The sequence below is a fragment of the Solanum pennellii genome, chromosome 11, assembly GCF_001406875.1.
Source record: "Solanum pennellii chromosome 11, SPENNV200".
NCBI lineage: Eukaryota > Viridiplantae > Streptophyta > Magnoliopsida > Solanales > Solanaceae > Solanum > Solanum pennellii.
In genome coordinates this window covers 9765173-9780943 of record NC_028647.1, presented here as the reverse complement: position 1 = coordinate 9780943, position 15771 = coordinate 9765173, and the positions used below count along the sequence as shown (strand labels likewise).

Below are 15771 nucleotides of genomic sequence, written 5' to 3'. Positions count from 1 at the left end.
TCATCATTGCAAATTCTCTTTCTTTACTTTCTTTCTCATGATCAAAGCTTATTAGGGAAATAAATTACTAGAATAGGGCATAATACAGTAAATAGCAAACATCATATCAAAATCAGACTTTCTAATATCGCAATTTTGTTATTACAAAATTTGATATGCATATTAAATTTATTTTATATTCAGTATTTCATATCTAAAGTTTGGTGGAACATTTATCGATACATATGCCAGTAGACTAGTAGAGGCACACCTAAACTGCTTAATCTGAACCAAACCACATGTTAACCAAAATAATTAGTAAAAAAAAAGCATTTTAAATTTATTTGATATTTGACATACAATATATAAAATAATAAATAAATTAAATACGGTACCAATGCCCATTTATTAATTAAGAAACTCGATCAAATGGCCAAGCCCAACAAGACTTGGCCCAATCCAGAAATAAAAAACAAAGAATAACAAAACAATCGAAAACTAAAAAGGAAAATAAAAACCAAGAAGGCTCTAGAAAGTTGATCAAACTACAATTTAATTTTCTTCGGAGCAATCAAGGATTGAGACCTGAATCAAGCCTTGTAGGAAAAGGGTGGGGGGGGGGGGGGATACAAGTCCAGAAACTAGGAGTTGCTTTGGTACAAGTTGTGTCGACCTTGGATAGATTTCACCATCAAATTCTAGAAAATTCTCACTGATGTCATGGAATTTGATTCCACTAAAGACGATTTTGAGTCATGCGTTGTAGATCTGGTAAAACCCCTCTCCTAAATTCAATATCACCAGATCTGAGCTAAAATAACATCAATCTTTGTTAAACAATATAATTCTAGGACGACTAATTATCCACATCCTTCATCCTTACAGGTTGAGTTGGATCTAGTACCATGCATATAACTCGATACTAAGGTACATCGTATGTCCCTAATTTCTACTATTTTTATGTTCCTTGCTTTAATTGTGCCTAATGTTGACGTTTTCGAGTCATGCGGTGTAGATCTGGTAAAACTCCTTTTCTAAAAGCAATATCACTAGATCTGAGCTAAAATAACACAAATCTTTGTTAAACAATAGAATTCACGAATAATTATCCACATCCTTCATCCATACAGGTTGAGTCGGATCTAATACCACGTGTATAACTCGATACTAAGGTATATCGTATATCCCTATTTTCTACTATTTTTATGTTTCTTCCTTTAATTGTGCCTAATGTTGATGTTTTCGAGTCATGCGGTGTAGATTTGGTAAAACTCCTCTCCTAAATTCAATATCACCATATCTAAGCTATAATAACATCAATCTTTGTTAAACAATAGAATTCTAGGATGACTAATTTTGAGTCGGATCTAATACCACGCGTATAACTCGATACTAAGGTACATCATATGTCCCTAATTTCTACTATTTTTATGTTCCTTGCTTTAATTGTGCCTAATGTTGATGTTTCAAGTCATGTGTTATAGATCTGGTAAAACCCCTTTCCTAAATTCAATATCACCAGATGTGAGCTAAAATAACACCAATCTTTGTTAAATAATAGAATTCTAGGACGACTAATTATCTATATCCTTCATCCTTACAGGTTGAGTTGGATCTAATACCACGCGTATAACTCGATACTAAGGTACATCGTATATCCCTAATTTCTACTATTTTTATGTTCCTTGCTTTAGTTGTGCCTAATATTGATGTTTTCGAGTCATATGGTAAAACCCCTCTCCTAAATTCAATATCCACCAGATTTGAGCTAAAATAACACCAATCTTTTTTAAACAAATAGAATTCTAGGATGACTACTTATCCACATCCTTCAACCTTACAGGTTGAGTTGGATCTAATACCACGCGTATAACTTGATACTAAGGTACATCGTACGTCCCTAATTCCTACTACTTCTATGTTTGCTTTAATTGTGCCTACTGTTGATGTTTTCGAGTCATGTATTGTAGATCTGGTAAAAAAACCCTCCTAAATTCAATATCATAAGATCTGAGCTAAAATAACACCAATCTTTGTTAAACAGTAAATTCATAATGATATTATTTGCAAGAAGATGATGAATATTCTCACTTCAGGTGTCTAATTTATTAATCAATATAGAATATAAATTATCAACATTTATTTTTCAAATCTTGTCTACCACAAAGTTATTACACCACCTTTCCACAATGTCCCAACAACACATTAAATAACACTAGTACAAAACTAATTATTTAGATGTTATAATTTTTATTATTACTCTATCTTAATTAAAATATCTTTTTTTTTGTATTATTGATTAACAATGAAAACTGTTTACATTTTTTTTGAACATTTTTACATGGATAATTTGATAGTATGATATGATATAATTGAGACATTTCTTGAAAAGGCGAAATGATAGATATTTATTACATAAGTACATGTAAATTGAAATAGAAAAAATTATAATTATCAATTTAACGTACTGCAAAATACTTGTAACCAAACTACAAGATACAAAATCATACCAAATTTGTTTGATATAGTAATAACAATAGTATTTCAAAACTTCAAAAATCAAATTACTTAATGGGGAATAGTCAATATTGTATCACTTCCAATACTACTAATGACACAAATCATTGTCTTCCCATGTTGCTAGGAAAGTCAGTCTCGTGACTTACTTTGATACTTTCTTTTTAGATTTACTAAAAGGTGGATCTAGGGGTTGATAGGAATTTCATTTGAGTTCTGTCAATAAAAAATGACACAGTATATATAAGATAATTTTTATCATCATTTGTGATATGTACATATTTTGAACTTTTAAAAATAAAACTAAAGGCCGGCTTAATGATTTAGGAAATTCAAAATTTATCATGCGGTTCTAACTTTTAAGTTTAAACTTTATGCATTATCTTTTTCTTTTTTAAACTTCGACTAGAACCTAATCTTTTTTGTTGTTTTCTCTTTTCTTTACAGTTTTCTCTTTTCACCATTGAGTTTTCACATTAAATAATTGTTTATCAGGTGATCCATTGAAGGATGAGCTGTCAGGTACATTGTTTTGTCTAAATTTATCCTTTTGAAGTTGCTTTTAGAAAATGTCTGAATTTTTCCTTTTGATGTTGAATGAGTTGTCAGATACATTGTTTTCTCTGAATTTTTCCTTTTGAAGTTGCTTTTAAAAAATGACTGAATTTTCCCTTTTGAAGTTTATTTTACAATTCTTCATGAACTTCATAGAAAAAAAAAGAGTTATATGAAATTATCATTAGATTAGTCTTTATAAGGATTTGTGTGATGATACACCATATAAGCGTCAAATAAATATCACATGACACAAAGTTTCTCTTGTGGAGGGTTTACATAGGAAGAAGACTTGTGTTTGTAGAAATTCTAGAGAAATATAGAGATTTTTCATGAAAAATTATAAAATTGCATAAAAAAATTTCTATAATTCTCTAGGTAAAGAGAGTATAAAAAAATTGACCTAAATGTAAATATGTAAGGACTTATGTAGAATTTATTATTTACACTTTAGCCCTACATAAGTCTCTACATATTTACATTTGGTCTACTTTTTAGAACTCTTTACCTACCTCGAATATTTTAGGAACTTTAGCAATTTCATAACTTTCCATGAAAAAGTTCTACATTTCTCTAGAATCTTCCACAATGACAAGTCTTCTCCTATATAAGCTCTCCCCATGGGCAAATTTGTTTCATGTGACATTTATGTTGTGATTATTGGCATGATGATGTGATCGGTCGTCAAATTTGGCTCCACTACACTACGTATTCTCTCAATTTTTCAAGTAAATATATAGATAAAGACATGTGTCCTATTTAATTCTTAAACATAAAAATTTATTGTATTATCAAGTATCTAATGATAGTTAAGGTAAAAAAAAAACCTACTCTTCAAATTTTGATAACAGTATACTCCCAATAAATTTGATATCCATTAATTTAATCTAATATTTTTATATTTCATTATATAAATTGTATAATGATATTTTTATTCAGACAGTGTACAAAAAAAATTTGTATTAGAATAAAATTTTTTTAAAAAATTCACACACAAAGAAAAACATTTTCTTGTTTTTCTCTTAAAGCTTAATAGCCATTGAGCATCTGCAACAATCACTTTTTCCTTTAACTTTGAAATTTTGTATCTCACATTTGTAATTGATCTGATACCACTTGTCTTTTTTGTTCCTTGTGCTTTTATTTTATGATTTTTGTCGATAAACTTTCCTGCATCGATAATTATTTAATCAATTCTCAACTTAAATATGTAAAATTTAATATTTAAATATAAAATTACAAAATTAAATTAAATGGGTGTCAAATTTGTTGGGAATATCGTATTCTTATCAAATCTGGAGAGTAATTTTTAAAATTTATTTACTTAATTATGATTATAGTACTTATTGATGTAGTCTAATCTTAATCTCTTTTTTTTTTCTCTTTCCTTTTCAGTTTTCTTTTTTCTCCATTGAACTTTCCACATTGAATAATTGTTTATCATATGATCTATCTTTTAGAACTTGTAGCATCCATTGAAGGATGACTTGTTAGGTACATTACTTTGTCTTAATTTTTCCTTCTTGAAGTTGCTTTTAGGATTCTTCATGAACTTCTTGAATTTTCTAGATCAAAAAGAATTATATAAAATAATTATTAGTCGTCTTTACATGGATTTGTGTGACGATCCGTCACATTATCATACCACATAAGCTTCATATAAATGGCACATGACACAGAGTTGCTCATGTGAAGACTTACATAGGAAAAAGACTTGTGCTTGAAGAAGATTCTAGAGTTGTAGAGATTTTTCATGAAAGATTATAAAATTGCATAGAAAATTTCTATAATATTCTAGGTACGTAGGAGAATTCTAGAAATTGAAACTAAATGTAAATATATAGGGGCTTATATAAAAATTGTAATCTATACTTTAACCCTTACACTCATGTAGGGCTAAAGTGTAAATAATTATTTTATATCAGTTCCTACATATTTAAATTGAAGCCCATTTTCTAGAACTCTTTACGTACCTTGAATATTCTAGGGACTTTCTATGTAATTTTATAAATTTTTATGAAAATTTTCTGTATTGCTCTAAAATCTTTCATAGTGACAAATTTTCTCCTTTATAAGTCCTCCACATGAGAAACTTTGTGTCATATGACATTTATGTGGTGATTACATGGCATGATGATGTGACCGGTCGTCACATATGGCTCCATTCCATTACATACTCTCTCAACTTTTACAAGTACATATGTAGATAAAAGACATATGTCATATTTAATTGTTAAATATCACAATTTTATTATATTATCTAGTATTTAATCATAGTTAAGTCAACAAATTTTAAAAATACTATTCTTCAAATTTGATAAGAACACGATATTTCCCACAATTGATATCCATTATTTTCTTCTAATACTTTTATATTCAAATATATAAATTGTAGAAAAATATTTTTATTCAAACTACTAAATACTAGTCTTCAAAAGTATTTTAGTATTAGAATAAAGTTTTTTAAAAAAATTCACACAAACAAAGAAAACATATTCATTTATTTCCCCTTAAAGCTTAAGATCCGTTGAGCATGTGCAACAATCACGTTTTACTTAACTTTAAAATTTGTATTTCAGATTTGTAATTGATATGATACCACTTTTTTTTTTTATTCCTTTATTGTATGATTTTGTCGATAAACTTTACTACATTGATAATTTTTTAATCGATTCTCAACTTAAATATGTATAATTTTAATATTTAACTATAAAAACATAAAATGAAATTATTGGATGTCAAATTTGTTGGGAATATCTTATTCTTACCAAACCTGCAGAGAAATTATCCAAAATTTATTGACTTAACTATGATTATGATACTTATTGATGTAGTATAATCTTGACCTTTGAAAATTAAATAAGAAACATGTCTCTTATGAGTACATATAGAAAGTGTATAAGGAAAGGGAAGTGAAATCCTCTTTTTTTATAATTAGAGTTGTGTCAAAAGATAAAAAGTTGCTTTTAGGATTCTTCACCAATGCCTTGTCGTTATTTTGTGTGTTTCTCCTTAATTCGATCTATCTTATTTCCTGAATTTTAAAGTTTACAATGAGTTCAATTAACGTAATTTTGTCCAATCCTTTGTCTCTTTGAAGAGTAGTTACTTCATTTTTCTGTGAGGGTGGCAAAATTTTGAGCATGGTTTCTCATTCACACAAGAAGGATACCATTACGGCTTTCAACTTCACGGATTCTATAACATTCTTTTTATGTTGAAGGTTCAAAGTTATTGACCTTCTTTACATGTTCAAGGTCATATACCAATCATTCATACACATACATGACAAGGGTGCTTAAGGCTACCAAGTCAAGAGATCACATATTCACATAACTTTCATGCATCAAGAAGAGGAACTTAGATCAACCAAATCAAGACACAACATTTCTCATATCATTTATACAATATCATTCAAATACAAAGTACGGACACTAAGTCCACCACACAAGATACCCTATCAGAACGTATAGAGACTCATCATAGTCTACCATAGTCACATATAATCGTTTGAAGGAAATCATGCTTTAACCTCACACCTACATATACAACATTATCATATACCATCACTTAAAGAAGAATAATAACATTAACAATTATACTAGATCATATAGTCATCACATAAGTACTTCACTTCATACCTTCACATTATACAAGATCACACATATATCACATCATAACATCACCTTACAAAGTCATATAAGCCATAAAACCTTATACATGATCACTACTTCATATAAACATCTTCACATTATGCCTTCATATAAGCCCTAACATGATACTACTAAAATTTATATAATAATGCCGACAAGGCCATGATCATCATATAATCAACACATAAGCACTGTCACCATAAGTGGACCATACCAATCAAGAGCAATTCTATATCAATTCTACACTAACTAAAGGAATTAGGTTAACCTACCCTCTTCCAATAGTCAAGATCTCCAACAATTCACAATATAATAGAATAATTGATCATAGAAATCGACATTAAAACATAGTATAAACTCAATTCTATCATCACTAGATCATAAATAATTAACCCACTTTATAGACAAATTTAGATATTTGAGAAGATCAAGGATTTATGGATATTTTCATCGAAAAACATCAATCATACATCAATGAAATCATATCTCATTGTTTGAAAACGTTTCATGCAAGAACCCATGACTTAGAGTAGAAGTGGACTTTTTCATAAACTTTGAGATCTTTGAAATCACTTTGAGATTGGCTCTAAGGTGACAGCTAGCCTTAGATAAAGAACTCTCATACCTTATGAAATCCAAAGAGAACTGAAGAATAACTCCATTGAAATCCATCACCTAGCTCTATCTTGACCTTGAGCTTTCACAGAGGTTTTTGGAGAGAACTTTGGGAGGGAAGGGTTTTGATTTAGTTGTTAGGGTCTAAATGAGAGTTAAATCACTTTGGTACTCTTAAAATACTCAAATACACCTAAAACAAACGTCCTCACAATTTAAATAACTTGGGGTAAATTTACCAAAACACCCCAAGCTAAGTTGTGTTGCAAACAGCGTGCAGGTGCCCAAACCACGCCCACCAACGTCAGACCATCATTTGGACGACGTCCTGTTGATGAGGGCTCGTGGTTTGGTGTAGAGGCTCAATAAAGTGCAGGCATGCAGTCTTCATTGACGCCCAAAGTCAACGAGCCGTCGTTTGGGTCGTCGTTTGGCACTGTCAAACTGCTATCTGGCAGCTTCTAGCCTCTGAGTTGGGGTCCTCCTCTAGGGCCCCTCGTGGGTCCTAGGTGGAGCCGTCGCCAGACTTGTTGACACCCAATTTTGACTCTCTCTGATATAAAATTAACCACCGAGCTTCTTAATTTTTAGACGATTTAGAAATAATTAGCTCTATAAAACTCAAATATTTTGAAGTTACTTTAAGTAATTTAGCCGATTATTAAAGCGGTTAATAAGTATGTACGCAGCTCACATTTTTTATATATTTGGAAATCGTCTATAAAAGATTCCATCTTCAATTCGAAATAATTTTTGTTTAAAGTATATATGATTCTAAGTTACCTAACTTATTAGTCTAATTATTTTACTTCGTTAATTTTGAGAAGCTTGTTATTTAATTAATTATAATTCATCGTGTTTGAGGTTTGGCCGAACTCCTTAAATTAATTCAAGCCGACTATGTTGCCTTTCGTTTGGTCATTTTCCAGTTCTAATATAGTCATCCTTGTTCCATTTTTGGATCAATTTCAAAGAGAAAATCTGGCCCAACTTTCCTAACTCATTTCCCCACCTTTTAGATCCTTAACAACAGAAGCTCTACTTTGTTTATTTTATTTCATTAGGACTAGTTTAATTTTCATTCAGCTAGAAAGCGCAATATTTCTGACCCGGCCCACTTCTCTATCGTCAACATTACAACAGCCCCAACTTCATCTCTTCTTTCTCGCCACGAATTAGTTCCACGCGCTGCGAAAACACAAAAAGTGTCGGTCCAGCGGCTATGACAGACGAGACGCGATCGATGTTGCATGAGTAGGGTCGTCTTCTGCGCTCACACGTTTCCAGCAGCTAAAGCAGCTGCTATGTCTGTAGATTCATCCTTGTGACCTCAAGATTGAGGCACGTGGTGTCGCAAGGGAGTTCGATCGATCCCAAGCGTCCACTTCCCCTTTCCCATTTCGGAATAGGGTTGAAAATCCCAGAAAAGTTGGTCTATCCATTTAGATGAAAGTTTTGGGGGGTGTTTTTTTTGAAATTTTGAAAGTGAATTTTGGGATTTCTGGGGATACCCTTTTCCCTCCCAAAAGTTGGTAACCCTAATATTCCTCCTATATATTTTCTCTTCATTTCACTGATAGAAATAGGGGGAGACGGAAAAAGAAGAGAAATTTTTTGAGAAAAGATTTCTTTGAGAAAAGTTTTTCTTCAGTATAACTTCGCCTAGTAAGAAGATAGCAAGAAAGACGATGAAGAAAGTTGTAAAAAAAAAGTATACACTAAATACATCTGAAAGAGAGGAGTGAATAGCTTAGAGCTTAGTTTAGATTCTCATCCAAACTTCCGTTTTCTTGGTCGAAAACTCAAGTTTTTCATTCTGGCGGTGAGAAACTCGTCTTCTTCAACTCGAATTCCCGTCCGCGTTCGCTGCCCCAAAAAAGGTAATACTTCTTCCCTTCCGGCGTTCTCCTCACCCCACTTTCCCTCTTGGTGTAGTATTTTGATGTTAGGAAAGCTTTTTCATATGGTCATTTGGGTCAGATATTGTTAGTTTGTTGATATTTGGATATGATGTATATGTTCCTAGTTATTCCATCGTTTTACTCATGATATTAAGTCAAATTCATGGAATTGTGGCTCAATATTATGATTTTTTTTCGCTGAGTTTGAGTCTGCTGCCGTTTTCTTGTACTGCCAATATGTTATTTGGCGAGAAATGAAGCAAAAAATTTTGAAATTTGTTGTTACAAAATCTACGTGTTATGCTATTTACTAGGCATAGAATACAATGGCTCATTCTTCTCCATCTGTTGGCTATCCGTTTACCTTATATTTTATTCCAAGTTTTCCTTGTGCTTAGCCTCATTTCAAAGGTGGTGTAAATATTTTGTTTAAGCTTTGGGGTTCAATGGCTTCTTCTTTGTTTTCACTCTATGTTTCTTTTTTTTTTTAAATATGGTTAACAGACATTATAATCGAGTCGCATGTTTTTTTCTTTCTTCATCAAAATTTGATTGTATTTCTGTGAGTTTGATGGTTTTATGAGTCGTCTTATTGTAAAGTTCTTCACTGACCTTGAGCACGATTAACAACGGCTTGTTGTCGATTGATTCCATTGGGGTCATGCTCGGAATTACGTGCTTACTGTGAATGTTCTCTTTATACTCTGAGTTTTGATTATTCGTTCATGCCGCTTGCTCTTACTTGTATCTATACTCGTTTTCTTACCTAGTCTATTTACTTATGCATAGGCATATATATTCTTATTTTATTTATTTTTCTCCAAGCCTGGACTTTAAATAAGTTTTGGTTAGGATTCTTAAGCTAATAATAGTTTTAATTATATCCATATTTGGTTTTCCTATTACTTCTAAACGCCAGTGGTCCTTGCCTTAGTTTAAATCAACACTAATTACGGAATGTTTATTGATTAATTATCAGTGGTTCATTTTTGTGTCCTTAAAAATCTAACAGTAGATATTTACAATATCTTTTCCGGTCTGCGGTTTATTTTTCAGTTTGTTTCAGTCGATCTCGAATGCTAATTTTCTATTTTATTTTCTCCCGTTGTTATGCAAATTTACTCCCGAGCTTGCGGTTGAATCCATTTCCCTTCCTTGCATCCTCTTGTATAGGTGATGTTGAAACCTCTATCGAGTCAATCATCCAATATCAGCATACAGATTTCAGAGTAGAAATAGCTATAAGAAGTTGAAGAAATTGAAGGTTTTGGGCTAGAGAGTCCAAAAGTTATTATTTATTTTCTAAGTGACATGTTTTGTCATTTTCGGGCCTAAGGCCTTCTCTTCTTGTCTTCCATATTTATTTTGTATTATTGTATGATTAGACTAGGACAGAACAAAATAAAGCGGGCCAAAAGCCCAAAATGAAGCGGGTCCAAGTACCGGTCCAGGCGGACATAAACTTGATTTGGACCCAATCCTCTCTCCCTCTCTTTACTCTATCGTTTACTTATCTGCTTTTATTTGTCGCTAGTTCTAAGGTTAAATAATCCAAATCCTCGCAAACGCCATAATATTTTATCGACCCAAAATTGAATCAAATCTAAATAGGTTTTTCTTTAAAATAAAAGACCAATAAACTAGCAAACCAAATCTTACTTGGTTATTAACATTAATACTTCTTTTCGTAAATAACTTCAGATAAAGTTATAGCTTAAAACTTTTAAATCTTTTAGCCGAATAAAATTAGTTGATTGGAAAATCGCATTAGCGAATATTTTAGGTGCCGTAAAAATCTTCCAAAAAATATAAATAGGAATCCCTGAACCCCTTTAATGTTTTCAAAATGATTTTTCTTTTTAAGTCTTTTGAAAACAAAAGTTTTCTTGATTTTTCTTTAATAATTAAGTGGTGACTCTAAAAAATAAAAAACGTACGAAAACATATATTTTTCCAAAAACGTATAAAATAGAAATGGCGACTCCCTTGGAGATTTAGAGGATTCTAACCTTAAAAATAACGTATTTGGATACGTGAAGTTAACTATTTTTTTGTTTATTTATCGTATTATATCAACTGTTGCATTCATGGCATATCATAACTCCGTCAAACGACGATTATTTTTATTTACCACTTAAAGGACGATTACGCGGGTTCACAATCGTTCGTTAACCAAATCTTTCTCGGGGTACCTTGGTGAATGTAGTTGCTACTTGATAGTCAACGGTCATTAAATGTCCCAACCCAAGTATTCCGCTTGGGTTACCCTTTCCACTATAAATACAACCCACTCCCAGTTAAACTAAGATAGAGTGAAATCAAATCCGGAAAAGTAGCGCATTGGCCTAAGATGAATCAACACCCAAGGGGTGTTGGACCCATTAGAAAGACCGCCTTGAGTCCAAAGAGCCAACGGCTCGATAGAACGATCATATTTATGTGCTGAATATGAAGGATGTTTGCGTGTTTAACTGTTTGTTGTGACCTGGGGGTGGAAACTTACTAGTTGTATGTTTTTGTAGATGTCGAGTTAGTTCCTCAGTTTCAATATGGTCACCAAGACACCAAACATTCTTCGCATATGGTGGAACAATCTCAAAGCTTCTCAAAATAGAGAAATCTCGATCCACCTGGGTCACTTACCTTCGATAATGTACTTCAAGGTTTAGCCCACGTTTATCGAGGTAATTACGCGGTTCTGGGACGACGAAAGGATGGTGTTTCAATTTGGAGACGTCGAGATAACATCGACACTAGAAGAAATAGAGGATTTTTTAGACTCATCGGAACATGTGGCTATAGGAAAAAATGTCCCGATCATCACATCCTTCTACCGGATAGGCCGACTTGTGGACAATTGAACACATGTTATTGTTGGTGAATGCAAACTGGTTGGAGGCCCAAAATATACCACTAATGAGATTTTTCGAAAGATGGGGGCACAATAGCTATTTTGGGCAATTTCCAAATGAATTCCATGACCACAGTTCTTGGAGACAAACTCAGACCATCGCATTTTCCTCATGCCTTTTAGGAACGATGATGGTGTTCCCTCAAGATGAAGGAAAGGAGATCGACACCTGGGTCGTGATAGTATTAGACGCCATCTTCAGATGAATTGGTAAGAAACAAGAAGAAAAGAAGCATTGCAGTTTAGCCTAGTGATTTTGGCCGACATCTATCGGTCTTTGAGCTTGTGTAAGAATGGTTACCATTTTTACAAGGTTTCAGCAATCTACTTCAGTGGTGGATGACTGAATATCTGCGCAAAAGAAACGGCACCCAGCAACAAAAGTTGGCCCAACCGAGCCAGACGAGTCCACTTGATGATTACAAATTCTATCTAAGCATCCGCAGATTCCTAATTTACACCACCAGGGATGCGTGGGCGAGGGTATTTTATGATCTACGAGAAGGAGACAGACAGTGGATGTTGCCGAGCTTCAAGTCTGAGAGGATAGCAGCGCAGGGAGCCAAACTTCCATTTTTGTTCCTTCCCGGCATCAAAGGATTGTGACCCTACAATCCAGCTAGGGTGATGCGGCAATTCGGTAGAACACAAATCACACCTGTCCAAGGGGTACTAGCTCTTTCGTCGTCGATTACAATGGGTGCACTAAAATACCTTTCGCCAAGATCGTCCTCCAAGAATGGGCCGGACGTGTCAACATGAAATGAGGTATGTCAGAAAATAGATATGAAGCTGGGTATGTAGATGAATACAAGACATGGTTGCAAAATGATTTGTGTGGCATAGTGAACCCAACACCATGCGTGGGTCGAGTACAGATAAGGCTCCAGATCCACGCATACCATTTTCAGCAGGAATGGGACCGAAGGGAGCAGGAATTTCAGTGAAGGGAGCAAGCGCACCAGTCCAAAGAGTTAGAAAATCAGAGGGCTCTAGATGTGATGTTGCAAGAGCTAGCCGATGCAAGGGCTTCTTTAATACGTCTATATGCAACCCTAGATGAGCAGATTAATACTCTACAGGTTGTGCCGTCATCTTCCAAAGCTGTGTTCGCTGAGCCATATGTGGTAAGGAGCAAGTGCATCATCCGCAAAGAGGTAGAGAAAGCCAGAGGAGGAGTAGGACCGTCCACCTTCTAATTCCCTTGCGCGAAATTGTTTCTAGTTTGTATTTGCAATGTATTCCCCTTCCCTGAAAATGTACCCCTATTCTGATTAAAATTATGTAACGAATGCTATGATTATTTATTTGTGAAGTTTATTTTGGGGGATGCAACATATGTTTTAAATGACGCAATACATCCTTCAGATCTCTAGGCCTACCCTTGGCACAAAAGGGTCACATGCATGATTAGGACGCGATATATGTGTTTTAACTGTCTATGTGATATGTTGCTTTGAATGAGGATATGGTTAACCCACTCCTGTCCAGAAATTTCCATAAATATATACACAAGTCACTACTACAGAATGTCAGACCAAAACTTTCCGGATATTAAGATCCTCGCTCAAAAGACATATCTCATACCCCAAATCCTAAACGCTACTCTATCGTCTAAGGAAAGGCAAGATCACCGCTACGGACAAAGGAAAGATCATCCAGACTAGGACAAGTGAAGAAGAGAGGATCGACACACAAAAACAGCACGGAAAGCGCCTGTATGACTTACTGTTTCCTCCTGAGAGCCCCGAGGAGGAAATCAACGAAGAGAGTTACGATGAGGCACTTTCCCTCAAAAACCTTATTTCAAATGACGTCTTGCCAAAGGAGGCAAGAAAATTTCGCTCGAATCATTTCCGCAGGAATACCAAAAAAGGATAGAGGCCATTTCGTGCGCCCTTATTTTTGAGCATTATTGATCTAGACGTATGTTGGGGCCCGTTGAAAGAGCATCTTCCCAAGTGGGATCAGCGGACCACCACAAGACTTTTGAGTGTCATCCCAACAAGAAAGGGCATACGATAGATGAGTTCATAGAGTTTAAGAACGCAGTCCGTCGTTTGTTCAGTATGGACAGTACTCCGAACACTTGGGGTGAAGGCGTCCTCCTTGCATGTGATGAACCACGGCTTGACATACCAGTCACAGAGAATACTATATTCTATCGTTGCTCATTCACGCATTTCAAGAAAATGATGATGGAAATCTACTCAGAATTAGTTTAGAATGGAGTCTTCACCCATTTCTATAGGGGCATGGACATGCCGTATTCTCTTCAGTACGAAGTTCAGAAGCGTTGTCCCTATCATAATGCCGCAGACCACAACATTGAAAAGTGTCTTGACTTCCACCACGACCTTGAATTCCTCATCGACATGGGAAAAATTCGAGTTGAGTTTGTTCCTCATGACTGATGCTGCAACGAAAAGAAGAATGACTGAGATGTAGTCATTATTTTTATCTTTAAAGCTTTGTTGTCTTTCAGTTTCCATTGTAATCGTAATATATGAATGAATGAAAAACATCCTCTTGTACTTGAACTACGTTGGGCCTGAATTCTCCTTGTGAGATACGTAGGCAGCATTTCAAGGCCCGACCCCTATCTTCAAAATTTTCATTCTTCCCCTTTCATGTTACATAAAGATAGGAAGACCAGATCTATGGACATCAAAGAGTAGCTGAAAGAAGACTTTAGCTCAACATTATATAGCCTTTCTTAGATAGTGTCAAACTAAAACAAGCAATATAAAAATTATTTCTGTCCTTACTCGTGAGGTTAAGATATCCTCAAACAAAGCAAACTTATGTGTTTATCTGCTCTATGTGTGATATTATGCACTTTGTATTCTGAATCCAAACTGACAAATCTGCCTTTGAGTTGTTTTCCTCCTCAGGTACTTTGAAACTGATCTGTGTCGATTAAACTAGCAGATCATCCCTATTTCACCATATCCAAAGGTACCGCAGATTCCTTTCCCAGACAAGATTCAGATAAAGGAAAAATAGCAATGGGATATAACAACGAAGAAGTAAGTCTCACTGACGTTGTGGTGGCTCAACGTACCATAGAGTACCAGAACGAATTGATTTTGCAACTGATGCAACAGATTGCGGAGATGAGGGTGGAGATGCAAAGGAGACATGATCTGCCTTCACCAGGTTTTGCTGCTAACGCTGCTGATGGGAGACCCCCTCTGTACTTCCCTGCTTCAAACATGGATCCAACTCAGAATCTGCCATCTACACCTGCACAAAATCCTTCTGTCATAGACTTCACTACACTAAATCCTCAGTATACTTCCGTATCCTACCATACTCCACCACCTCCCCAAAACAACCACTCCCAAATATCACCCCATTCTCAAAATACACAACATCAAACCGCTCCACCACCGCAAAACCAAAGCCAAAATCCAAACCAAAATACTTTCAATCCCCAAACACTCCAACACCAATTAAATCAAACTATCAATCCTCAGACTTATCCGCAAAATTACCAAACCACCCAGAATGCCTAAAGTCCTTCCGTAGCTCCACCCCTATCGAAAAGAACAACTTTCCAGATTCCCGTCCCGACTGAGCACGATGTGCACGGTTCTGAGCTGGACCATTATGAGGAATAGGAAAGAGAATGGAGAGC

General features: G+C 34.5%; 1 long non-coding RNA gene and 1 pseudogene across 1 annotated transcript; both read left to right on the top strand.

Moving 5' to 3' along the window:
- Nucleotides 1-603: 603 nt before the first annotated feature.
- Nucleotides 604-10698, top strand: LOC107003529. Its single transcript, XR_001454680.2, has 7 exons — nt 604-750; nt 865-906; nt 1110-1151; nt 1583-1624; nt 1823-1864; nt 2992-3018; nt 10394-10698. It is a non-coding gene; the product is annotated as an uncharacterized LOC107003529 (long non-coding RNA).
- A 2292-nt stretch (nt 10699-12990) lies between these two features.
- LOC107003634 lies at nt 12991-14579 on the top strand (annotated as a pseudogene).
- Nucleotides 14580-15771: the final 1192 nt, after the last annotated feature.